At 46.3% G+C, this 27,829-nt stretch overlaps 1 long non-coding RNA gene across 1 annotated transcript; it reads right to left on the bottom strand.

The window, feature by feature from the left end:
* Window positions 1-397: 397 nt before the first annotated feature.
* LOC131584820 (uncharacterized) lies at window positions 398-13,426 on the bottom strand. The gene is made up of 4 exons (XR_009278810.1): window positions 12,116-13,426; window positions 9,700-11,239; window positions 4,493-4,523; window positions 398-2,798 (listed from the first exon to the last, which is right to left on the bottom strand). It is a non-coding gene; the product is annotated as an uncharacterized LOC131584820 (long non-coding RNA).
* Window positions 13,427-27,829: the final 14,403 nt, after the last annotated feature.

The following is a 27,829-nucleotide window of genomic DNA, read 5'->3' as shown; positions in this document are numbered from 1 at the left end:
ATTTGAGGCAGTTGATTGACACATTCAAATGGGATCAAAAATAAAACAACTGACAACACATCTCCTCCATCCTGATGGCTGTGACCAAGCACTTGCTGCAGCTACACCCAGGACAAAACAGAAATGAAAATCAAAGAGGAGGTTAAGTTTTCACTGCTGGAAAAACATTACTCTGACAGCTCTCAAGACCTTCCTATAAATCCTTGCCTAGGGAAATTATTTGATGTGCTAAAGGACTTCTTAAAATAATCAAAACTAAGAACAAAGCAACTCCCACAGGCTAGCTTAAATACCTGCACAGGGGAATGTTCACCATTGGCTATGATGAAAAGCCAGAATAACAATACAAATAATAATAAAATAATATTTTTGTTCTTATTATCATCATTGACACCTACGTAACAGGAGAAGTTCAAAAGGCTGTACTAACACCAATAAATTAATTCTGCCAACCTGCTGCATATCAGGCACCCATTTCAGTGGAGTGCTTTACTGCAGCACAGTTTTAGTGAGCACTCAGTAAAATGTTTTTAGGAGGTGGGACAAGGGTGACGCTGCTCTCGCCTGCCAGGGTGTCTTTGACAAGGAGCGAGAGGCAGAGAACCTTCATTTCCTGAAAATAAGAGGCTGAAGAGGCCCCATGACAAGCAAACCATTAAATAGGAAAAGAAAGTAACAATAATACAGAGCAAAATTTTGCTTCGGGGAAAAATTTCTGCTTGATTTTAGCACAGATGTTGATATTGCACACTCAGAAATGGCTGTGTGGAAGCACATTATTAGATGGTGCACAAAAGCAGAGAGCTGGATTGGCAAAGGAGGAGCTAAAGCATTTAAAAATTAAAAGACATTTTTAAAATGCCTCCTGAAAGTCATCTTCTCTCTGAAGGAGATGTTAGGAGTTGAGAGACTTCCCCAAATCACAGAGTCTTGAAGTCAGAGCCTGTCAAGAGCTTTTCCGATGCTTTGCTTCAAGCAAAGGGAGCTCTGGTGGGAACTGTCGCCTCTGCAGATCCCCTGAGGGATCCTCTGTGTGTGGAAAGGCTGTGCCTGGGTGGGAACTCCTGCATCACCTCACCTGCAAATGTGTGTTCATGTGCTCAGGAGCTCTCCTGGAGTGGATGTGCAGAGTTGCCCATGGCACCATGGCAGATTTGCCCAGGGCCAGCCTGTCCCAGACACCCGTCCTGCCCGTGCCGGCACCTCTGCGTGTGAGCTCCACACATCTCATCCACACAGCACCCTCAGTAGTTCCCAGGAAGATCCCACAAAGCACAAGGACATGCTTTTCAATTTAATGAACATCATTTCAGAAGCCAGATCCCTCGGGAGGAGGGGATCCTGGGCCCTGTGGGCCGAGGGAGTCGCAGCCAAAGCAGAGCGGAGTGTTTTGGGCCTCGTGTGTGTGAAGGTGGCACAAAGCAAGGCTCACACACAAAGGTGATCGCTCTGCACTTTGCATATTCCCTCTGTGCACCGGGCTGGGATTTTTCATTTCATCCATAATTCATGGCTTGCTGCAGCGACTCCACAGAGGCAGCGCAGGACCTCAGCCCCGCTGACAGCAAGGGAAAGGCAGAGTGGCTTTTGTTGCCAGACCACAAACTGTAGAGCTGGGGTGCAGCCAGCTGCTCCACTGCAGCCCAGTTAACCCCAGGCAGAGGTGTGAACAGACAGGCAAATAAAGGCTTTTGCCCCTATAGATCAGTGGCTGCAAGTGGCCACTGACCCCCCATGCGGGCTGTTGGTAGCCAGGAGAGGCTGTGCCCAGCACAGGGCTGGTGCTCCTCCTTTTCTACTCGTGCACATGTGATTGCTAACCCAGCTCTGTGTTTGATGCCCTGCACTGCTAGATTTTGGGGCCAGGCTGCTTTTCTTTCTCACCTGGCCCCAGCAGTGCTGAAGGGTGACAGTCCTTGCAGTCCCCGTGCTCGGGGAGGTCACCGTGCCACTCCAGCGGTGTCACACATTCAAAGCAGCCCACGCTTCCTCCCAGGGCTATAAACCTTCCTCCTCCAGCCCCACTGCCTCTCCTCTCCATAACACACAGACCAAAAAACCCAGTTTGTCAGAAACGAAAGTGTTTGGGGAGATTAAAATGTAAATGTTGCACTTGGCTTTTCAAAGGGGGTTTGATATTTTACTTGTGACTCTGCAAGGAAATAGATTTTTGATAACTCTGCGGAACTGCTGCTGCCCAGCCACTGCTGCAAACAGCCAAGACCTTAATAAATAAATTCTCTGTCAGGCAGCTCTGAAAACCGACTTGCTGGTAGTTTGGAGAAATATTGGGAATTTCAAAGCAGTCTTGCACAAGGAGACCTGTAATTACAGCAGCCTCTCCTACACTCCCTGGGTTTGGAGGAGAGGGGGAATGCAGTGTCCTCCCTGACAGTCCTGGCAATAAACACTGTATATTATTTTTTACTACATTTATTAACTTGAAAATATGGGGAAAGGGCCATGTCAGGTGTCATGCATTGCACTAGGTATCACCCGTGGACAGAACATTAAAGAGAATGTGAAAATAATTCAGACAGAATTCCTGACTGGCTTAGCTCTGGCTTGCAATCTCATCTCCTTGGAAAATATGCAGAAAGATCTGCCTGAACCCAAAACTAGATCCCTCCCGAGGCAATTTTCCCCCTTAACTTCATGTGATGGATCCAGGTCTCTCTCTGACTCTCTGAGTCTGCAGAACCTCAGCACGCAGCACCATGCACAGCTCTGGCTCCGTGCAAACAGACACATGACACCATGGCCTGTGCATTATCCAGGCATCTTGTTGATCCAGACTGCTGTAAACAATGGGGAAATTCAGGGAAAAAGAAATTAAAAGGAGTTTTCTGACTTTCTCCTGACCACCAAAGCTCTTGTTCCCATACCAGTGCGGCCAGAGGTGAGCTGCTGGGATTTTTGCACCCCTTTCAACTATTTCAACATTGAAATAGTTGAACCTCAGTATAAGAAGTTCTTGGCACAAGGCTCTCAGTAGAAAACTCTGACCACATAAATATTCACAGTTTAAATTAACCTTTCTTCCATAATACATGTAATAACCTGAATATGACCACTGCCCAAGTCGAGCAGCATTGCTCGGAAATGATCAGCAAGGCAAGAATCACTCACAGGATTAATCTGGAAAATAATTTCAAACAATTGAGATCTATATGAAAATGAACAGACCACACATTAATAGAGCCTGAGCCTGCTCTGTAAACTTAGCTACTCACTTTTTATCCCTTAAGTAAACTGGGAAGAGTAATGTATTTATAGCCTCTTGACGTAAGTAGCCTCAGTGAAATATTGTATGTAATAAATATTCTGCCATCTCCGAGAGCCTACAGGACAAAGCGGTACCAAGGTACTGCAAAGGCAAACTGTATGTGGCTAACGAGTCTTGGTGAGCTGCCAGCCAGCTGAAAACACTGAAATGAGAGAAAGCAATGAAAATATAGACTTTATTAATATAGGAGTGAGTTTTATTAACACAACTGCAGTGCAAGGTCAGTGGGTAAGGATTTTTCCCTTTCAGCTCTGCAGGGCACCTTTAATCATTGCTTTCAACCATCACCTTGGAGTTTGGTCAGCTTTATGCCAATGTTTTGTTGTTTGTCAATCATTTTCTCCACTGTTTTTTTCCCCCCCTTTCCTTGCTGATGCAAAGATCATAAGATCTTGGCCCTTTTTCCCTACCCCGTGCTGCCAGCATTGCTTTTTATCCAATTACAAATTACACAGTGCATCTGCATTAAACCAAAATGTGTTCATCACTAATTTTAAATAAGGATGTCATTTGTAAATGCTTTATTCATAATTAATGGAATTATTACTGGGTGCAGCCACATTCTTCATCTATGTACTGTAAGATATGTTGTAAAGTGCATTAGTAAAAAGCTTTATAGATGAGGATATCACAGCCCGACTGTGAAGCACATTACGTGATGTACTGTGGCTATTGTTGTAACCATCTTTATGCAAGATTTTAAGCTATCAGTCAGCCAGGGGCTGATTGATAGTGTAAATGTTAATAATTAATAATAGGATAATGTTGATAGCTGTGATTCTATGATGAGTATGGATTTTTTTAGTTAGTATTATGCTAATATGCATTATTCACTGAATCATAAAATCACATTAGAGATGAGAAGGTCCCTCTGGCTTTCCCCATTCATATCACTGATGAGTCAATGCTGCTCCTTCCTAACATTTCCAAAGCAGCTTTTTTCCTCTGCCTTTCTGCAGGAAATCTCTAGGTTAGGAAGTGTATTTTAAAACAAATTTAGAGCCCTGAATATGCTCTTACCAGAGTGATGTGTAAAGGCATGGCCTTGAGGAGAGGAATACGATCTGACTGCTGTAGGGAGACAGAGAACATGAGGGACCTTTCTTACATGAGAAAATAGTTTAAAATGAAGGAGTTGCCACTGCAAATTCCTTTAACTTTGTCACTTGACTCCTGCAACAAGTTAAAACCATCAGGCACACGTACCTTGTGCAGTGGCTGCAGGAAGGTCCTCGGGCTGATGAGCAACAGGTAACACAGGTGGGATGTGAAGATGGAGACACAGGAGAGAGGGAAGAAGAGAGCTGTAAAGTGGCTCAATAGTGATGTCATTTTTTTTTTTTTTAAGCTGACATTATCTTTTTTTTATATCCCCTAGACAGGATGAAAACAGGCATTATGTCATGCGGGGGGAAGTGAATGTCGGTTTGCCGCCGGGCACAGACTCCTCAGAGGATGTGAAATGCCAATAGCAGCCTCCAAATCAGGATTTAGAAATGGATATGGTGTAATGGTCCTGGGGACGTGCTGGATTCCAAGGTTCCCAGCAGGGAAATCTCCCCTTCCCCACCCAGCAGGATTGTCTCCATCGCCTGTCTCATGGCCGCCCTCACAGGACCAGAGATATAATTTTGCCTTCTCCGGTTTCAAAGGCTGAGATTCAGGAGAGCTCCTTCCTGGTACTCAGCTGGTTGTAGATAACCTAAGCCAAAGGCATCAGATACGCTGAGCTCACTGGCATTTTCCTGCTGGCATGGTGTCCGACAGAGAAGGGTGTGCTCCACGCACCCCCTTAATGACATTTTAATTCCTTAAATTGTGCTAACACCCACCCAGCTCTCTGGCAATGCAGGAACACAGCTTATGGACTAGTGTGAGAGCCATGTTCAGAGAGTGAGGAAGTGCTAGTTAGTGCAGGAATTCTCTTATTAAGGAAATTATTAGTGGTAGCTTTTTCTTAGAGAGATGAGAGTGCACAGAGCTGATCACTGATTACCCTTCCCATCCCTGCTCCCTCCCCACCTCTTGGACATCGTGTTTGGCTTCTCAACGTTTTTATTTCAGACAAATCCGCAAGCACATTTCCAGGTGGATGTCACCAGGATCCACTTCCTCCCAGCCCACAGACAGTCTGTCTCTTATCTCACTTACATTAGTATCAATTATTTACAGCAGGAATGCTAAATCATGAAAACCAAGTTGCAGCAAAGCTCTGTCTTGGCTGAGTACCCCACACTGGTTGCAGCTTCCCAAGCTCCTGTGCCTTGAAGAGCAGCAGCCATGAATTCCTGCCCCTGCCAGAGCTGCAGAGCAGTGTCTGGACACCCACAGCCCACAATCTTCACAGAGGTAAAAATCGTAAGGGTGTACATTGGACAGCATGTCTGTAGGGAAAGCTTCTCCATGGTCGCTAGGTTTTGGAGGATCACAGTGCTCACCAGAAGGTTTCTTTTGCTTTTTCTTTTCCCTCTTTCCACACAAGCTTTGTGACACTTGAAAGTAACATTTTGGGGGAAGGACCATCTCCAACCCATGGTGGTGGAGCTGAGTCCCCAAAGCAGGGTGCAGCCAGCCTGCCTGGGGGCTCACCACCCCTTGGTGGCACCACACAAGTGTTATTGCCAATTTCTTCCTTCTCCTTCTCCTTCCCCCTGGGTATAATCTCCCTTCTGGGAGCCCATAATCTGGGGAGAAGAAGCTCTTTCCCTGTGAGGTTTGAATGAGGCTCCCACATGCAGTCACTGATGAGTTCCTTAAATGATTGAGTGCAAAAAGACTTTTTTTAAATTTTTGATGAATGCTATTTAAACATGACTAGCTAAAATCTCCATTAATTAAATACCTTAGGACAATGTAAATACAAGTGTCTGGGCTCTGTTCATGTCTTTACTCTTGAGATAAAGGACAACAGAAGTGTTTTACTTCTGTTGGTAAGTTCACCATTAAATGAGGTGATGCTTCCACCCTTGACCTTTGTTGAATGCCTACATTAAAGTTTCCAGTAATTCTCAATATTTTTTCAGATATATCCCTGCTTTCTCCAGAGAAGCTGTATTTTCCTAGGTTTGGTTCCTTACCCAGCACATTCCCACTTTGCTCATTACAACTCACTAAAGTGAAAAGAAACCCCTGAGGAAAAAAAATCCCAAAACCAACAAAAAACAACAAATAAATCCCAAAACCTGGTTGTAGAGAATATTCAGAAAGTGAGGAGATCTCCTGAGCACAGCAGAAGCTGGGCAAGCTGGTGTTGACCCAGTGTGTGACAGCAACGTAGTCCTGAGGCTGCAAAGCTCCAAGCCTACAACACAGACCGTTAAAGAGATCCTCCACCCACCAGTGGCCAGTTCAGCTCTGGAGCGATGATTTGGAGCACCACTGAGCCTCCCTGACTATGTGCAGTGGCTGTGGTCCCTGCTGGGGAGCTGAAGGGCAGGGCTTGCTTTGGCTGGAGTTTTCCATGGCTCAGCAGGTGCTGCTGGGCATGGAAACCTTCAGCCAAGGCAAGTCTAGTGCCCAGCCCCAAATGACCCTTGGCTGGTGCTTTGCTGTCACACAGGGGTGTGAATTTGGGCATTCACAGGGATCACTCCTGGAGGGGAGGATGGAGAAAAGGAAGGGTGTTTTAATTCCAGCCTGCCATAAGTCACTTCATTAGCCCTGACCCTGCTTGACCCTTTTACTGTTATATCAGCCTAACTGTTTATTTTCCTCATAACACTAAAACCAAATCAATTCCCTTTGTCTCAAAGCCCTTTATGTGCCTCGGTGCCCAGGAAGAGCCCTGCTTTTAGCAAGGGGCCTGATGCAAATGAAATCTTTGGGAGATAGGGACACTTTGGAGCACACACCAAGTCAACTGCCCCATCTTCCTCCTTTTTTTTCCTTATTAAGCCTCATCTATTGCATTTAAAAGAGAAACTTTATTTATTTTTAAAATAGCTGTACAATGCTATCTCTATAAATGTGTGTGGTGTGTTTTTGTTGTATGCATCTATACAATCAATAACTGTGTCTTGCTAGGGATTTAAATATTAGTCTTCAAAATCCAGGTCTAGAGCACCAGATTTATTTGTAGGAAAACATACCCTTTCCTGCTTAAGGAAGGATATTAATTATAGATGCAAACCCATAAATCTTGTGGCCTTAGGTGAGATATTTGCTGGATTATAAATATGAATTGGAGATGAAGGTCCCGCTCTTCCTATTATTACTATTATTATTATTACTTACTGGTTATTATTTTCTGTATGATCCATATCTTCAGGTGGGTCAAACGCCACTGGGGAATGGGGAGCTAGGCCTTCAAAGGGTGCACACATGTTGAATTCATTAAAAGGTTTTCTCTCCCAGCCTTGCCCTCTGCTGCATTTCCCAGCCGGGCGAGTCATTAAACACCCTGTTCAGGTGCCTTCCCCTCCTCTCCAGCCTGCTTTTGGTACCTCATTTCGCTGTGCTGCTTTTGCCTGATCATATCAAGCCCCCTAATGTTTATTAATGTCACCCTGTGCATCCTATTGAAAATGTGCTATTGTTTCCCAGGTTCTGCTTCAGCACCAATCTCGGAAAGCAGCCAAACCGGGAGCCACTGGGGACCCCAATATCATCCAGAGCTTTGTCACAGGTGACAATTTTCCTCTCTGCCATTCGTTATGGGACATCTGGGGACATCAGTAATAAGCCACAAGGGCTGGATTGCCCAAGGAGATGAGCACCCAGAATACCAAGTGGAGGATTTGCTTCAGGCAGGGTGTGAGAGCTTGGATGTGACAACTCCAGAGGCTGCTCAGCACCTTCAGGGTGGGGCTGGAGTGGCCTCACCACAGAACTGAGAGTCCCTGGTTAATTCTGTGTCTGTCGAGTCAGGGGTACATCTCAGTGCATCCCCCAGACTTCACCAAGTGCTCTGAATGCCATTTCATGAGTTCAGCTGAAGACATCACCGATGACCCCAGTGCCTGCTGATTTGCCTCTGTTTCCCTGCTGACCTCTGCTGCTCCAGCCACGCTGCTCACTCTGTGTCACATCAAGGAGCAAACCCAGCCAGCTGACAAATGCAAAAGTCTGGATGCTCACCGGCATTTGCAGAGGCAAAAGGCTCGGAGCAGGACTGGTGTGCACTGGGAGGAATTCCTAAAGGCAGCTCTGGCAGGTGCAGCCCCACAGCAGGCTGCTGACCAGGGGAGAGCATGTACTGGGATCTCAAAATAAATCCATGTAACACACTACCCTGAAATTAATAGGCCCTTGTATGCCAGGGCTGTAAAGACAGGGCTCTGTATAAGGTCTGGCTTTTTTGAATTAGACTCCTGTGCTTAAATAAATTAAGCGAGTTGTCAGTATATTAAATGATTTAATGCCTTCTTCGGTTTTGCAGAGGAATCCTAATGAAAATACTCTTCAATATAAAATGCTGAATAAATTAAATGGTGAAGTATTTAAATAAATGGTGTGTTGTTACTGTGAACCACATTAAATTAGTGTTTGCCTCTATGGTAATGATGCTGCCTTAGCTTTAAAAGAGTTTCTGCTGGTTCAGGCTTTTTTTTCTGACAAAATGTAAGTGTTGTGCTGAAGATATTCAGCTCAAAAGGATCTGCACTGTTCTTGGGCCAAAACCTGATATCAGTGAAAATCTGGCTAAGAAGGAACTGCATTAAATGGCATTAGGAGCAAAGGGCTCTGGCAGACTGAATTGAAACTACTGAAGCAATTTCTGGTGATAGCCTCTGTCCTGAGCAGGAGGCACAAAGCTGTCTCTGTGTGTGTGTGTGTGTGTGTGTGTGTGTGTGTGTGTGTGTGTGGGGAGCAGGGTTAGGCAACATCCTGCATTGATCCTTCCTCCCCACCCACTGATAATGTGAATTATCAAATGTGCCAGCAGCAGAGGTGACAGGCAGTGGGGACAGCAGCAATGGCTTGGACCACACCAGAGGTAAATTCAGCACAACTCAGGACCCACAGACATGGCCCCAGATGCTCCTTGATGAGGGCAGAAGGGAGGAGACAAGGTCCCAGCACCCCAATTTACACCTGGATTGATTCTGCAATTGAAGAACCACACTGAGATCATGAATAAGCTGTGGAGGGCCTTAAAAGTCTTTCTTTGCTGATCTCATTAGAAGATAAGATAACAAATGACCTCTCTTTTCTATCCTTTCTATAGGGTACAGACCTGCTTTTAAAGGTAAAGACCTCACCAGAAGATAAAGTCCCATATATAGAAATCAATTATGAAACAACTTAAGTTGTCCAGATTTTGGTTATCAGTTCTTATCTAATCACTTCTATAATCACAGTATTTCTTTGGAAGGAAAACTTTTTTTGTGACACCGTTTTCTGAGCTTAAAACACAGAAATAATGGCCTAGTACCCAAAGAAAAAAAAAAATATGTATGTATATATATTTATACCTGTTTGGTCCCCAAGTACATCTGGATGAACAGTGAGACATCAGCTGGGTCTTGCAGACCAGTCCCAGGAGAAGTCCATGTGTGGCTCCTGGAGTTTTCTGATTGAAGGTCTGTAGCTGGGACTTCTGCTGAATAATTTCCATGGAAGGAGAAATTTCAGCAGCTTCCAAACCAGAGAGCATGATGGACATGATGGAGCTCATGCAGAAAGTCTCCAAGGTTGCAGCACTCTCTCATTCTGTGTTTTCCTGGGTGTGGATGAGTCTGTTATGAAACTACACCTTTTCCACTCACAATTTTAGCAACTCTTAAGGAACACGGATGTGTCATTCCCCTGAAAAGTCCATCAAGCTCTGGCAGCAGACAGGGAGCAGCAGGATTTTACTGAACCACTGGAATTCAAGTTCTTCATGTACTTTGAGCTTTGAGCTGCTCTCTTTGGCACTGTACTTTGGATTCTTTTTTTTTTATAGCAGGGGGATGTAGGCCAGGTTTGTTTTATGGGGTTTTAGAGGACTTTTCCAGCCTCTCTACTGGCAAAGATGAAGTACCAATAACACTGAGGTGTCTGTGTGAGTGCCCACCAAGGCCAGAACAATAACTCTGGGAAAAGGGAATGATTCCACTCAGTACTTGAGGATGATGGCTTAAATACTCATTATTATTATTAAGAAGATTAAAACCCAAAAAAGACCCATCCCATTTGTGCAGTGAGGGTGCCTGTGTCGATTCACAGTGATCTTTGGTGGATCAAGATTATGGCTTAAAAAAACCAAAAGAAAAAAAGCCTGCATGAGTTAGAAATGGCCAATGATGATGAAACCATCTGTAGGGAAGTTGTTCTGGTGTTATTTCTCTCCAAACACCCTTCCCAGATGGAATTTAACAGCGTCAGCTTCCAGTCACCAGCTCTTTTTATCGCTCTGTCTGTTAGATTGAAGGGCTCTCCCTTTCTGCATCCCTGTACCCTGTCTGAATACATCTGGATTGTCATTAAGCCATCTCTTAACCTTCCCTTTGTTAAGCTAAGCACATTGGGGTCCTTGAGTCTGTCACTATAAGGCATGTTTTGTGACGCCTCAGTCATTCCCGTGTGCCCTCTCCCGTTCATCACCATCCTTCCGGAGTCACAGGCACCAGAAATAGCTGCAGTGTCCCATTAGGTGTTCCTCCAGAGATATTTCACTCCATTGTTTTATCAGGATTCCAGCGCTGTGTAAGAGGATCCCTCCTCCCTGCGGTGAAATCCTGGTTCCTGGGAGTGTGGCTTTGTGTTAAAGCAGCTGGAGCTCACTCACTTCCCCCTGGTTGAGGAACAGCGCAGGTCTGAGGCAGAGACCCATCCACACTGCAGCCGTGGTCCAGCTCCAAATCTCATCAGCAAACTTTGACTGTAATGAGTTTTGATTTTCTAGCGTTTGCTAAAAGTGATGAACAGAAAGGCGGCCGCTTGGGAGGCTCCTCGGGTATGTCTAAACCTATCACCAGGGTTCTCATCCGTTTAGCACGGGCCGTGTTGATTTTACTTTGTTTTAGCTTCCTAATAAATGAGACAACATTAAGTTAAATGCCTCGCTGAAGTCAAACGTAACACTGTTGATGAAATGTACTAAATCAATCAAATCTATAATCACATTCTTGAAAAATTATATCAATTTCATTTAATAAGATCTATTTTCCATTAACTCATGTTGATTGTAATTAGTTATTCTCCTTAAATTGTTATTAATCAAGTCCCTTATCAGCTCTTCCATTATTTTTTTTTTTCCCCACAAAATCAACATCAAACAATCAGATTTATAATTACGCAAGTCATCCTCCTCATCAACATTTATTCATTGGCTCAAAGTCAACACTGCTTCAGTCTTCTGGAAAACTCTGTGCCAGCCTGGGGCGCTCCTGGGACAGATTTTAAAACTCTCAGGCACTGAATATTGGGAGCTGCTAATCAAAAAAACCAAAAAAATCCTCTAGCTGTAGTAGCAGCTGTTTAACATCCTGAGTTGGAGCAGAAGATATTCCACATCATCGTATTACATGGCTATTTCACTCAGCTTTTTTTCCCTCCAAAATAGAGAAATTAAATATTTAATGTCTGCCTTTTATGTATTCTTTTTTTCATGTCTGCTATTCTGTCTAGACAACTACTTTGAGCCTCTTATATCTAAAGAGCACATCCCTGTTGCCCTCAGCTCTGCTAGCCACAGGTTTCACCTGACAGACTTCTGCTTGGGGCTGGTTTATGTTCATTATTATTCACTTTCCCTTCCTTCTTTCTGGGAGTTTACCTACTTTCACTCTCCTCCCAGCTTCATTTTTCAGCCAGAATAACTTTCTCATTCCCAGTTCTGAGAGTTTACTAGATTTCCTAGAAGCCAGAGCTTCTTTAAACAAGGAGTTGCCAAATATTATTCACATTTTCTGTTTAAAATCCTCCAGGCTCACAGCACTGAAAAGCACAGGGAGCCACTGTCAGCTCTGGCTTTCCTGTCTGTGCCCAGCACACATGATTGAAACAGGGTCACCTCTGTGCTGTCTGTAACCAGTTTTTGTGTCTCTAACCAGTCCTGCAGCTATCAGGATGATCCTGTCGAGGAACTTCTGGTTTTGGTTAAGAAACACTCTTCTAGGACATTTAGAAAATCCCCAAACCAGCACTGCGAACTGTCCAGCTCACATCATTTGAGTTGAACTTCCCCAGAACAGAGCAGGGAAATTTTCTTAAATGTTACAGATGTGTGACTAAGAAGTGAGTAATCTCTGTTTTGTAGTGAGAGTTGATGGTCTGGAGAAATGCCTTCTTTTTGTTTTTATTTATATTTGAGGTCACTTTCTCTTCAGTCTCTAATGGTTTTTGGAAGGTAGCAATGTCATTTCTGATATTATCCCTCCTATGCCTTTTTTGCCCACTCAGTTCTTCCTAAATAGGTTAAAACTATTGATTTTAATATTCCAGGCACATGGATTTTCTCCCCAAGTTTAAGTCATACTCTCCAGAAAGAATCTGTACTCATAAATTAGTCTTTCCTGGTTTTTCGTATTGCTCAGACTCTGCTGTACAGCCAATTAACGTTCTTCTCCTCACTTCCAAAGGTGTGTTCTTTATCTCTTTTCTCCACAGCTTCATTTCTTACTTGGGCAAGGGATAGGAATGGATGCTGAAACATTTCTGTGTTTCTTCACACCCCCCAGTGCCTGTCTCTGCTCATCCACTACAACAAGTTCCCTCCTTCCAGAAAGGTCACCAGCCCAAAGAGCTGGCACAGTAGAAGGGAAAACTCAGCCCAGCCACTGCCAGTGGCAGCAGAGATTCCAGGGTCACCATGGCAGTGGATGCAGGAAGACTCAAGGAACAATCTGTCACGAGTCTGCTGCTGACAGCCTCACCATTTCTTCTGCAGCCACTTCCCATGCTCAGCTCAAGCTGCTGCAACCTTTCCCCAGGCCCACAGAAGTTCTTTTACTTGGCTTGCATGGAAACATCACATTTGGGGTAGAAACTCACTTGCATTTTGGTGCCCAGAGGATTTCCAGAGGTTTTGTGAATTCCAAGCCAAGACAGAGGAAGGATTTTTCTTGGGGCACTGCACATGTGGCTGGAGATCTGAAGGTTTCCTCTCATCTCCTCATCTTCTGCCTTTGGTGTGTGGTCCAAGGTTGTGTTGGCTTGAATCCAGCTCAGGGCAAGCTGTGTTGACCCCATAGCACAGAATCCCTGAATCACAGAGCTGTAGACTCAGAGGATCAGAATTGCTCATGTTGGAAAAAACCAAACCACAGCAGTTGTCTAGATTTGGCCATAGCCATCCTCCTTGCCTGAGGATGTGCCTATTCCCACTCTTGACACCAGCCCCCTCCATCTTCTTTAATCCTTCAGAATATTTAGGGCCAAATCTGTGAGTGGAGAGGTGGTGAAGCACAGGAGAAGAGAGCAGAAGGTCTGTAAAATACAAAAAGTTACAAAAAGCCTCCTGCTTGCTCTGAAGTGCACACCCTTCCCTTTGGGAGATGTCTTTTTGTCTCCTCCTGGATACTCACCTTCATTTTCTGGATGCTTCTGCTGTGGGTTTATGGTTACATTTCCATCCCTTTCACTACATTTCCATCCCTTTCACTGTATTTTAGACAATTTTGTTGTTACCTTTTAGATTTCAGGACATGAAGAGCAAGGTCCACCCCAGCTGAGTGGTGTGGGAGTGGGAAAGGGATAAATGATCTTTAGCAGAGGTCAGTGCCTGCTCCAGGGCAAGCATCATCCCAAACCCCTCATGGTGCTTTCCCCCTGTTTGAGCCCAGGACAGATGGACAGTGTGGGGCCAGGAGCTTCACTGGGGCAAACTGGGACTGCCTGCCTCTTGCTAAAAAACCCTGGGGGCTCTTCTGGGTAAAAGCCTGAGCTACTCGTTTCCTTAATGCAGTTAGCACTCTGCTCCATTATGAATTCCATTTATAAATTGTAGCTTCCACTTTTTTCTTCCCCCACTTTATTTTTTTTTTTTTTTTTATTAAAACTCTAAATTTCATTAGTTTGCACTTACAAAAATAAGCCTGGCATCAACTAGTGAGCTCTCCTGAGATTGTGTCATCAATTTACCCTGCCACCGAAGCAGCCCCGTGTCACGCCTGGCACGGTGACAGCACCCAGCTCTAATCCTGCGGCTGCCTGCAGTCACCTGCCCTGCCTGGGAGCACAGAGGCTCTTATATGGACTTTTCTGATTAGGAACTTTGGTTTCAAGGTTTCAAGGGGATAAAAAAAAAAAAAAAAATAAGGAAAAAAGAAAAAAAGGAAGTTGATTGTAAATTTAATTCCTGCATCGTAGTCATTTCTGCACCACGGGTCATTAAGCACACATTAGTACTGCCACCCATTTTTCATAGGAGCTGCACCAGAGAGGCAGAGCGTGGCTGCTGCATCCTGGAACATCCTGCCTGCAGCCCATGGGCTCCTCAGGCTGGTGGGGGCACCCACAGCCTGGATTTTTACCTGGCAAATCCCAGAGGAGAGCCAGAATGGTGCCGACCCTGAGTGCAAGTGTGACTGATAAATGTTCTGGGAGTGGAATTCTCCGTATCTGACATTAAAACACTTCCTTGTCTTATAAAATATCATCTATATTTCTTCTCCTTTCCCAATCTCCTATTCATTTTTAACCCTTCCAGCTAGCGAAGGTCAAACAGTTCTGTGCTTCAGGCATGTGGTCAAGGACTTGCCCAGCCCTAACAGAACCAGCACTCTTTGTTGCCTGCCTAGAGTGAGGTTTCCTTTTAATAAAAAAGTTCCATGTGCCCAGCAACGTGAAAGATGAACCTGTGAGTATGTGAAAAACCTGAACCCAGACATGCTCAGCACTGGCCAGAGCTGCCTGAACACTGCCCATGTCAGTCTGTCCAGGCTTGACAAACAGCCTGAGGAAGCTGGCTCCTTTAATAGGCTTCAGGGGTTTATTTATAGCCCCTTGGAATAAGTGCAGCTGATACTTAAGATCAGCAGAATTAATGACAGCGAGCTGGCGAAAGGCCAGGTCTGCAAATAGTGCCACTAAAAGTCTTCTCCACCATAAAATTTGTTTAATGTAAGAAATCATAGCGTGCAGGGTTTTGTCTGCCATTTTTATAATTAGCAGGAGAAATCTTCAGTTCGCCTCTAAGAGCAGCCAGTGCTTTATGGGCTCTTTTGGTGGTGGTTTGGAGTTTTGTGTCCACGTTTGGAGGGACTCCTTGTGCTCTGTGTCCCACGGGAAGGGGTCCTTGCCCACTGTGGATCTCCTCTCACTTCCCCGGAGATGTGGGGAACACAGAAAAGAATCAGGACCTGTGCCAGGCCCATGTGGTGCCTGATCACAGGAGGATCACGCCCTGCATGTGCCAAACCTCAGGATCAAATCCTTGCCCAAGGAGCTGCCAGCCAGTGCAGTGACATTCCTCTGAGATTTCACAAAAAATTCATCAAACTATCCAGAAAAGCAGCTGTGGGCTGGGCAGACCAGAGTGGGGCAGTTTGTGATCTGTAGACAGGCAAAATGCATTGAAACCACCCACTTTGGTCTCACTTTGTCCATGTTTGATAACTTTGTGATACTTTTCTCTCAAGAGCCATACCAAACTTTTGCAAGTATTCCCAAGTATTTACAACCCTCTTGATCATACACAAAATCCCCAGCAAATTACCTCGAAATGAGTTATTCTATTCCCTTTTCTTTTTCCTTCCTCTAATGGAACAGAAATGAGCTTGGGTGGTTTTGCTCACTAACCACAACAAATGACTCTAATAACACATGCAGCAGCATTCCTGCTGCATGGGCTGGCATTGTCCCTGCCAGCACATTCCTGGGAGCAGCCTTTGCAGGTGAGCATCTGCCCTGGGGTGCAGAGGGACCCCAGCTGGGCTTGGGAAAGAAGGGAGATCTGTTCAGCCCAGCCCACAGCTCGTTCTGCTTCACAAAAGACTGATTTGGAGTTCTCATAGAGGTTTTCCTTCTCTGGGGGAGCATTGCCTTGAAAAAAAAACTTGTTTTTAGGATAATGAAAAGCGAGGAAAATGCTAGCCAAAATTAAAAGGTTGGAAATGCCATAATGTTTTGAGTTCAGCTGTATTTCAGGAGCTGTACACCTGTTATCTAGGTACAGTGCAATGGAAAACAGACCACCTGCTTTCTCTTCACTGTGGTCACTCATCCAGCACCCACCAGCAGCAGAAGGGATGGGAAAGAGGCTTTTTCCCATCTTGTTTCTCCTCCAGATGTGTCCTCTACCCTCACACCTCTGGATCAGCCATCACCTCTCACTGGTGCAGGCACCTCTCACCCGAGGTGCCCATGGGGCTGTGAGACAACCTGGAGAAGATGGGATTATTCTGGACATTTTATGGGAACACCTTTTCGTGCTGTTTGCACTGTAATATCATCTGGACATCCTGGCATGCACAGATTTTGGTCCAGCTCCCTCCCAGGACAAAGGTTGTCCATGGGAGAGCCCCAGCCTGCTCCACGATTTAGGTTACCCCTTTCTGTAATGGATCGAGCATTTCCCTGCCTGATATTTATAGGCACACTCAGGATCCCAGATAAAATGCTGTATCTTTAGTTAAAGATGCAAGAAATGATTAGTGTCCTTTCCATGAGATATTAAAGTCAAAGTACTTCAGGGGTGCCTTAATGCCCTGCTGACCTGAGACCTACATTTGGAGGAAGCTTTAAAACTAAAATAGGCAGAGAAAGGAAAATAATTGGGTGGATTGTGCTGAAAAAGGTGTTAGGTATAGCTGTTCACTCTGTCTTTTTTTAATTTTTAGGCTTTTCCTATCATATTTTTCCTCCAGGAGGATGAAAAATTGAAAGAGTCAGGCACACTGTGCCTCCTGTTCAGATACAGGCTAGAAGTGCACACGTGGGCATTTATTTAGTGGAAGGAGGATAACTCCATCATACAGAGATGTGGAAGTGTCTCCTGCAATTCCCTCTGCACATTCAGAGCTCAGGAAGTTGCAGGGGGAGCTGCCATCACCAGGGGGGCTCAAGCACAGGGAAAATGAAGCCCTTACAAGACCCCTCATGTCCTATTTCCAGGTGACAGCCAGGTGGCAAGGAGGCATCTTGCTGGCTGTACACAGTTTTAGAGCTGAATTTCAAACTTCCTTATTCTTAGGGGTCCCAGAAAGCTTCATTGTGCTGCGTGGGGGGGTGTGACCTTGGGAGAGGTTTGCTGGTGTTGTAGGGCTGCTGTGGGCTGTGGCTGGCAAGGTCCCTGCTGTGGCAGGATCCATGGATTCTGTGCCTTCTGGGATGCTCAGCCCACCTGCTCCAAACTGTCCAGCTGGGGAATCTCCTTTGGGAGAGGTTAATGCTGCTCAGGTGCAGCCACTCTGGGGATGGATGGTGGAGCGATGCTGTGGCACATCTGAGGAATGAGCCCTCCCCTGGCCCTGTGGCCCCAGTGGGGACAGGCAGCTTCGCTTTTCGTGGGACACCTTCCTGCCAGAGCCACGTGAGAGGGCTCTGGAGTGATGTGATTAGGCAGGCAGGCAGGCTGGCAGCTGTGTTTTGAGCTCCCAAAAAGGTCTTTCATAATCTCAAAATCCTCCAAGAGACCTGACCCTGAACAACCACCGTGCAGCAGCTCCAGCAACCCTAATTTCAGCACATTGAGTCTTTCTCCTGCTCTCACATAATGCTACAAATCCAGAGGCTTTTCACAAAAGATGCATCAATTCAAGTGAGTTCCCTGTAGAGTTCTCATCCATAATCCAAATCCAGGGATCAGGAATTGATCTTCCCACCCCGTGTACCCTGGGGTGGTGCAAACCCACCCACAATCGCTCTGTTTGGGAGCAGGAGCTCCCAAAAGGATCTCAGGATTTTTCTGTGTGCGGTGACTGACCCTGAAGCCAGGGAGGGTGATGTTCCCAGCCCCTCGGTGCTGTCCTGCAGGTGGGAGCACCCAGCAGGGATCTCTTGGTTGGGACTTGTAGACTCACAGGGTGGTTCCAGTGACTGGGGGCTGTGTATAAAAATTGAAACTATTTAATGCAGGGTACAGGGAGCAATCCAATGGAGCTGCTGCTGGATCCATCCAGGACCTCTGCCGGAGCTGATCCCTTCACAAACTCCAATGCATTCCTTGTCCTGTGCAAGGCACCTGTGCAGCCCAAGCAAGAGTGATAAACATTCACACAGGAATTAACTACACATTTGCAGAGCAAAAGTAATTTTGCTGCAGAATCCACAATTCCAAGCAGTGAAAGCTCTGGTCAGAGCACGCTGTGCTTTGCTAGCATGCCAACCACGAGCAGAAGAGGGCATTTCAGCACGTAAAGCTGCACGTTTGGAAATAACCTGGATTTTTATGTCCCAAATTGCTAATTGCAAATTATTCACCCAGTTCTCATAGAATGTCCTGTTTTTTGCTGAACTAAACCCAACTGTATAATACCCTGTTAGCCTACTGGGCTTATATCCAGAGTTCAAAGCTGTTCAACTTCCTTGTCTCTCTTTTCCCTCTCATTTATTTTCCGTATGATAAATAACAACAAGAGGAAGAAATAATCAGAGTAAGACAGAAGTTTTATTTTTTAGTGCATGGTTTGTGGGAGCATGGGGAGAAGTCTGGAGAACCTGAACTATTATCAAGAGTGTCACTCAAATTACAATATCATTGTTTGAAAAAAAAAATCTGGCAGCTAATTCTGATTGCGGTGCACATTTCTGTGCCTGTGACAAATGATTTCTAAAGTTAGACTCAAGGACACCAAGCTTCCAAGAGGTCACTCATCTCTGGTGTTTGTTTTATTTGCCATGCCCAAAGAATTTTAAAAATAGTTAAATTAAGAAGAGGGAAAAAAAAAAAATAGGGGAAAGGAAAGCCATGATGATCTGAAAAAGATTGAAGTGTTTTGTTTTAAAAGGAGCGATGTTCAGAGCCATAAAGTATGAAATACAGGAGGAGAAGCAGATTTGGGGCTAACCTGTGATATCACATTAGACTTTAAAGCTGTTCCAACAGACTAAGCATTTGAGAAAGAATCGGAGCTGTTGGTGATAAGTTGCTCCTCTTATCGGCAAACTGTCATCTGTCTTGAGTGAGAACATTTTGTCCACCCTACCAAAACAAGTCAGAAAAATTGGATAAAAACAAAAATATAAATCAGAAGGGTAGCTGGGAGCAGAACTGAAACGATGGCAATTTCCTGGCAAGGATCGCTGTACAGCTAAATGTCAGATGTGGCAGAAAGAATTATACTTTCGACTTGAGGTCAGGAATTATGTGCGAGCATGTGGTGGCCAGAGCCCAGCCAGCAGAGCCACTGCGGGCCCCGGGTGGCCTCTGGTGACAGCCGTGGTGTCCCCTCGGCATCGGGGCCCGGCGAGTCCCGGCTGCATCGCCCTGCAGTGCCACAGCTCTGTCCCTCGGGATGCTCTGCTGCACCCAGCCCAGCTCCAGTGCATGATTCCAGCAAGGGCTGCACTGCTGCATCCAGCCCAGCTCCAGTGCATGATTCCAGCAAGGGCTGCACTGCTGCATCCAGCCCAGCTCCAGTGCATGATTCCAGCAAGGGCTGCACTGCTGCATCCAGCCCAGCTCCAGTGCATGATTCCAGCAAGGGCTGCACTGCTGCATCCAGCCCAGCTCCAGTGCATGATTCCAGCAAGGGCTGCACTGCTGGATCAGCCCCTTCCCGAGCAGCCCTCTGGGGCCTGCAGCTGCTGAGGGTCCCTGGGCAATCTTTAGAGCTGAATTTCAAACTTCCTTAGTCTTTGGGGTCCCAGGAAGCTTCACTGTGCTGCGTGGGGGGGTGTGACCTTGGGAGAGGTTTGCTGGTGTTGTAGGGCTGCTGTGGGCTGTGGCTGGCAAGGTCCCTGCTGTGGCAGGATCCATGGATTCTGTGCCTTCTGGGATGCTCAGCCCCACCTGCTCCAAGCCCTCCAGCTGGGGAATCTCCTTTGGGAGAGGTTCCTGGTAACTGGAGCTAAAAGTTGCCAGAACCATCCTGCCCTGTGCCTGGCTCCCCACGGACGCTTCTCCATGGAAGGAGTGCTTGCAGATACCAAGAAATTAAGAGCTTCTCAGGGTCTTTAATAGATTATTTCTTTTTAATTTAAATATTCAATTTAAATATTAATTTACTTTTTAAACCGTAATTCCATCGAATTTGCAAAGAACACCTGGAGCTATGGTGTGGGACGGGGAATGGAGGTGCACGATCTCCCAAGGGATGTTGGTGTGTGCAGCTGTACCCCAGGTGCTGGGCTCCCCCTCTCCTCTGGGTCTCCTGCAGGCAGACCCTGCTCAGCTCAGGGGGAAACATCGGGATACAGCCCATTCCTTGGATCACCGCCCTGTCTGCCCTGCCCTGCTCACAGACATTTACCTGCACCCCAAAATCTCAGTGCTCCGCGTCCTCAGGCCGAGGGGGCAGTGCACGGGAGGTCACAGGGGCACGGCTGCCTCCGGAGCACGGAGAAATATCGGGGACATTGGCTCAGTGCCACGGCAGCAGCTCGGCATTTGAGCTGTCGGTGTGGGTGACAGCCCCGGGGTGAGCCGTGCTCCCGGCCCGGGCTCAGGCTCGGCAGGGCAGGCATTGCTCCGTGCTCAGGGCACACACCGAGTTTAGGCAGAGCAGGCTGGAGGGGAGCCGAGGTGCTGCCTGCCAGCCGTGCCCGCACTGCACCTGATGCTCCCAAGTGTTCTTCACTTCAGCACATTTAACACAGTGTTCCCATTGCAGCAGCCAAACTGATATCACTGGAGGCAAGACCTGAATCAGATCCTGAAAAAATCAGCTATTTAAATGCACCATAGCTGCTGCGCTCTCGGCAGCAGCGAGACCGCAAGACACACAATTTGGAAGCGGAGGAACAATGAGGGAAGTTTGGTGGTTTTACAAAATCACCGAATGGGAAAAGAGAGCTGTTGGGTGCAAATGAGGCGTGCGGTCCCTCAGGTCTCGACTGGTGAAGACACGACAATGTCAAAGGCTTGTGCAGCCTGGGACACGGAGCAGGGCAGGGATGAGGCTGTTCTCTGCTCCAGGAAAGGAGCAGATGAAGGGGAGGGACTGGAAAACCCCCCAAAACCCCTTGGGGCAGGGCAAATCCTACAGCCCCAAGCACTGCTCCCTGCCCAGACTGTCCCAAGGTCACTGCACCCCTGTACCTGCAAATCCCTTCCCCAGCCCCTGGAGCTGCAGGAGTGGAGTATCCAACACCACGGGGTTCTTGGGCCTGTGCTGTCATGAGCTTCTCTGCTGCAATTTGGCTTTTAATTATTTTATTATTATTAATAATAATTTTGCAACAGTTTGGTTTCAGGACACTGCAAGTTCTTCTGTAAATCTGGGTGAAGGAGCTGAGCTTTTTCTTCAACCCATCTGGGAGAAAAACACCCCAGGAAGGTTGGATTGCAGGGACTGCAGAGCCCTGGTGCCAGCAGCCAGTGCCTGTCTCTGAAAGACTGAGCAGTTTGTGACAGGGGTCCAGGGTAAGGGACAAGTCATTCCTTGTTGGAAATATCCAGCTGTAGCTGCTGCCCTTTAGGCAGAAGCTGATGAGAGGGTGGTGCAAACTCACCTCCTGAGAACACCATTAATGCCCATTTTGTTTCAAGAGGAGGGTGACCCAGGCAAGGGTTAATCGAGGCTGTGCTGTGCACCTGGCACACTTTCACTGCAGCACAGTGGGTGCAGATATATCTATATATATCTTATAGAGAGATATTTATTTATCTATGGCATGCGGGCTGGGGAGCAGACAGGCTCTCCTCTCACCATGGTGGGGTGTGGAATGCCACACGAATTCTCTCTGTCATTGCTCTGGAAATCCTGGCAAGCCCAGGGGAGCCTGCAGCCCATCAGCTCTGTATCACTGTGTACCACCGAGGGAGATCTCTGCAGTGTTTTGGGACACCCTGGAGCAGCCATCACCCACACAGTCACATCTTCCCCCACACCCCAGGGACGGCTGAGCACTCAGCACCTCCTGGGCTTCACCTGCTGGATCCTGGGCTTGCTGTGAGACCTTTCAGTTCCATTTAGAAGAGCTTTATTGGCTTTTTCTTTTTGAATTGTAATGCCCCAACATCCTGGTTTGAAAGAAAGAACTGGAGGATCAGCCAGGTCACAGCCATCAGAGACACAGGGCTGAACTTCTGCTTTGGCTGCTTTTGGCTGTGTTGTTTGTTTGCTTGCATGGATTATCATCTTTCCTGCCTGTATTGTACCACTGACAATAAATTCAAAGCAACCAGGGGCCAAATTTTTGAAGAGGTTTCCCTAAGGGAATGTCAATTGCCTTTCCCTTCCAGCACTGCAAATGTCCTCTGGCACTTAAAAATCACAGCTTTATTGTGAGAAATGCAGCAACTTGCTCTAATTATTCGTGCTGCACTCTAAGGCAAGCAAAAAGGTAATAAAAGTATTTAGTAGGTAAACTTGAAAAGGCAAGGGGTTGGTGTCTCTGGGCATGGAGAAGTACAACCCCAAACAAAAACAGTCTATGCAATGGTTTGTGTATGAAAATGTGGAAGGAGTGGAAGAGCATTGTACGCTAATTCTGGAGGTCTCATTTTGGGTGGAATTTCCACTGGAGGCAGCTTGTATTGCTTTTGCTGCTGGGAATCTGGTTAGACAAAATGCTGATGGAACTGGGTGGGTATTTCTGCCCCTGCCCAGCACATCTGAGGCCACTGAGACCCCTGTGCTTCCCTGTGCTGGTGGAAGTGACACCACTGGCTTTGGAAGGAGAAACTCAAGACCCTTTGGGTTCTGCAGAGGATGGAGAAGAGCCTTCCCTCCCCTGATCTGACATCACAGGGACCAGGAGATCACCCTGATGCTGGAAAATCTGGGAATCCTTCATGGAGGAACTGTCCTACTCTACCTTTGGGGAGTATGTTCCCTTCCTAGCACTTGTCCTCTGGGTGCTTTGTCTCGCTCCATCCCCACTCCTTCCTTCCCCCAGATTTTTCCTCATGGGCTGCCTGGCTCCTTCCACATTTAGATGCCAGTCTGTCCTTGCTCATTGTTATTCTCCACCCATCTCCTTAGCTCAGCCTAGTTTCAAACTGCTTTGTCAAGGTGCCAGGATCCCCTGGTGGAGGTGAAGGTTGTCACATCAATGCCACAAATGCATCCCAGAGGATGAGCATCTCTGCACATCTTGTGCCTGGAGAGAGGGACCAGGGGCTCAGAGGTGCTGAGGACCCTCCCTGCAGCAGCACTTCCAGATTTGCAGCCCCGCCTCAGCTGCCAGCTTTACTCCAGCCCTTGGCTTTCCCCTGGGCTCACCAGCCCAGCTATGAGTGCTGTAGTGTTTGGGGAACCAGCAGGCTTAATTATCTTTTAAACCTCATTATGCTCTTTCCTATGATCTCCTCTTTGTTCTTCCTTCCAACCCTCTGTGTCTGCGGGCGGTGGAGAGCTCTGCCTCTCCCTACAGTTCCTCACAGCACCACCACGTTCCCAGACAATGTGCGCATGGAATTTTCATCTAAATCACCCCAAAAGCAGTGGCAAAATCCAAGGTTCATCATGCTGAATCACAACCAGACCACAAGCAGTGGCAGCAGCTCAAGAAGATGCAAATGCCTTTGTAGAAATGCCAGGAACATGCCCCGTTGCTGACAAGGGCTTCCCAGGGATTTCCAGCCTCATCCCATGGGAGAAAAATGTGCTATCCTCTTGGGACAGAGTCTGTCTTTGTGTTACATATCATTTGTAAGCACAATAACCCTGTTTGTCCTAGACCAGCTTGTTCTGGAGGCTCCAAAATTAGGTGTCATTACCAGGTGTTATTACTCTGCGGGCATAAAGTTGTACCTAGCGAGCAGCCCAGCGAGCTGCAGAAAGATGAGGAGGATAATTTGATTCCATCTTTGGAAATGTCAGACTTTATGGGTGAATAAAATACATTCCATTTTCTTCTGTTTATCAATATTGGGCGAAAACAGACTAGAAATTGCTTATAAATGGGGAGGGTTGAGAATAAGGCAATCTATTTGTTACCCCTTGCAGATGCACAGCACTGCCACAGCCACTTCTGTGCTGAGTGAAAGACCCACATAAAGCAACAAATCAAGGCACAGATGGAAGGAAGAGTAACCCTTGCTGCCTTTCCATTTACAGCACTCATGGCACAAGCAGGTCCAGGTCCTGCAGCTGACAATCGTGGTCACACAAAATAAAATGTTCACAAAGCCACTGCAAATTCTTGGCTTTGAAGGGGAATTTGAAGAACCCTGTAAGGATATGCTCACCTGAGCTCTGAGCCAAAGGCAAAGCAGAGACCTGGGGCTGGATAAATGGAGCTCTGTGCCCTGAAGAGCAGATGAGCCCAAGGCCAAAGCAAGAGGGACCAGATGGGGCTGGTCCAGGGAAACACCAGGACCTGGTTCGTTGTGTGCTTGAATTACCCAAACCAGGTCAAAATCTGGGCACACAGAAAAGATCCAGCCCCTGAGAGCACCGTAATGGTAAAGGGAGGGGTTTCAGGAGAGAGAATAGAACAGCATTGAATGAACTTTTCAGACAAATTATACCTAAAGAGGAATGAAACATTATAGTTTCAATTACCGCTGTGCCCAGCCACGCAGGTAGTAATTCAAACAAGAAACAATTGCTGGATTGTCACCCTCAAATCAGACACATACCATTTAATTCCATTTACTGAAGGTTCACTGACTGTATTTTGAATCAAATACAGCCATTAATGTGCAAAGATCTGAAAAATGCATGTGTCCCTTTTACAAATGTGACAGCGAGACTGTAATTCCTGTAAAATCTGTTTTCTTCAGGTTGGGCTGCTCCTACTGCCGTTAGTTATGCAGATATTATTTATTAAAAGTTTCACTATGCCAAGCTACATCTTTCTGAACTGGCTTGCACCTTTTTGTTCAGGGCACGTGAAAAGCACAGTCAAATCCAGCCTTGTATTCCATCACCCAAACTTAGCAAATTGATTCTATTGCAGAAAAAGCCACTTTCATTAAAACAATTAAACCCTTACTATTATTGCCGTTCCAGCACAAATATAAATCATGGGTTACGGGAACTAAAAGCTTTCAGATGGAATTGCTCTAACACCTGCCTCATGCAGCAGGCACAGGAAGGGGGATGTGTGCCTGGCTTCTTGGGGGCAGCACTGCTGCCTAAATAAACCCCTCTCATATCCAGAAAGTGAATTTTATTGTGCTGCCCTGCTGAGCTCTGGCAGAGAGGCAGCACCTGACTGTGAGCAAGCTGAGCAGCAGCTCCCAGCGCTTGGGATGGGATTTTGGAGCTGGCACCTCTCCCCAGGTGATGCCCTGTCCCCAGCAGGGCTGTCACAGGGTGCATGTGTCCCTGGCTGGGTTTTGCATCATCCAAACCCTGCCCGATGGCTGAGGTGATGCCTCCCTCATCCAAGAAACAATTCCATGAATGGAAGTGTCCTGTTGAGTGTGATACAGGGGAATGGGCTTGACACAAAGCTTGGGGGCTGTCTGGAGTCCTTTTCCCTTTTGAAATAATACCTGCACATATTCCCCATGTCAGCACTATCACACATTCTCCGTGGGGTCACAGAGTGTGTTGCCTAATAAAACCAGACCTTTCCATTAAACTGAACTCGCCCTTCTGCTCTGGCAGAGGATGCATCAAAGGGCAGATCGTTTAAATATTTCACTGGTTACTGTGTGGGTCATCAGAACTGGATACATGTAATTTCAAAGGCTTTTCTACTCCTGCTCCTCACATCATTCCAGGTCACACTTCCCTACAGGTGCTCGCTGTTGACTCAAGGACACTTCCAGGCAGCAGAATATCAATGGGGCAGGGATGGACAGGCCAGCTCATCCTACACATTTTAAATTGCTTAAAAAGGCACAGAAGCCTTCTCGCAAAGAGAGTCTGTGGCAGGGACTGAAGTCAGTGCTCAGCATGTGGCTTAGACAAACAGAGTGGTCATTAGTGACTGTTCTCATTGTCACACCGGTGCAGACTGTTAATTCAGCACAAGAGTCATTAAAAGCAAGCCTCAGTGGAGAGAGAGGTTTTTGCAAATGCCAGATGACTTGGCAAAAAGTGAAGAAGACCCTCAATATCCTGCACTGCTCTGTTTGTAAATTCAGAGCAAAAACTCCCAGGAATTTGCTGGCGACAGGATTGGACAGTAATTATTTTCTTATGCTGAAAGCTGTTAATGCCCAACCCAGCTTTCCCTCATCCCATAACCAAGATAAGCTCACTGGTCATTCCATGGGTCCCTCTCTTCCAGAGGAGTGTCACTGCTTCCAAAGCTCTCCCCCTGACTTTGTTTCTGTGTTGAGAGGGTGGGATCAGCCTTGCACTGACCGATGGCTTTGGCACAAGGTTTGGGGATCATCCATGGGCACTATCCCAGCCTGTCCCCAGCCCTGCTCCAGCCCCAGGGCTTTCATTGCCTCTGAGCTCACGATTGAGGAGCAGCATCCACTCTGCTGAACGGGTGTCCCTCCCTGAGAGTTCCTCCTACCAGGTGCTTTTAATTTATTTGTATTTCCAGCAGCAATAATTAAGTTATCCATTTTGTGCTCTTTTGGGCCAGAAGCAGATATCAGAGAGCTATTTTATACACCTAATTATGGATTATTTCCCATAGCTATAAAACCACGGAGAGACAGATCCAGAAAATATGTTGTGAGGTGATCTGTGTCCTCTTCACCTCTACTGGCTTCTCCCTATTGCTTCCTTAAACTCCAGGCTGAATGCCCTCCAGATAAAACAGTTGTCAAAAGCAAGGGATACCTATTTCCCCACAGGACAAAATCTCTTCCCACCCCAGTAGAGAGCTGCTTAAAATTAAATTCAGCTTTTACTGAAATGATCTGTTTAAACCTTTAGCACCTCGTTGAGTCAGGCTGAGATTTATCCCATTTCTGTGCAATTTGGCTATAATCTGACTCATAATGGTGACCCAGGGTCCTGCTGAGGAGTGAAGAATTTGATTTTCTTTCCCACTAATGGTTTTTTTGGGCACGTTGAACGGGATGATGCTTAAGGTCCTTTCCAACCCATTCTGTGATTCTATGAGTTGGATGTGGCCCTTCACATCCCCCCTTAGCTCCCCACTCCCCTGGTCCAGGATTTTTTGCCGCAGAGCCTCCCTCCATCCCAGGCAGGTCTGAGCTGCCTGGAGCACGCTGCAGTGCAGAGCCAGTGCTAAAGTCCAGCAGATCCTATTTTATATTTACAGAAAGAGACGGGAATCATCTGTGAGTCGGGATTAGGTTTCTGGTGGTGACATGAAGAGGCCATCCAAGATGTATGACCCAGCAAATGTACTGTAATGCACACATCACATTTGTTCTCCGAGTAAGTAGATATTGTCTAGGGTATATTACAGCTGTGCTTTGGTGTTTAATTTAATGTGAGTGAACTGCCTTAATTTCTCTAAATTGTAGTAATAAACATAATGCTAACAGTGATATTGCTAATAATTTATTTTGCAAGTGATTAATCAACAATGAACTATTTTAATTACCTGTTCGGAAATGCCAAATTCTAAATTAATTATGTGTCATTATATGAATTCACATGTATAAATATATACACTTATATATGAATTCCAAGGCTGATTAAAATGAATAAACCATCAGATTTGGTGAATTCATAGAGCTGA

The sequence above is a fragment of the Poecile atricapillus genome, chromosome 15 (genome assembly GCF_030490865.1).
Source record: "Poecile atricapillus isolate bPoeAtr1 chromosome 15, bPoeAtr1.hap1, whole genome shotgun sequence".
NCBI lineage: Eukaryota > Metazoa > Chordata > Aves > Passeriformes > Paridae > Poecile > Poecile atricapillus.
This window is presented reverse-complemented; position numbering and strand designations above follow the sequence as displayed.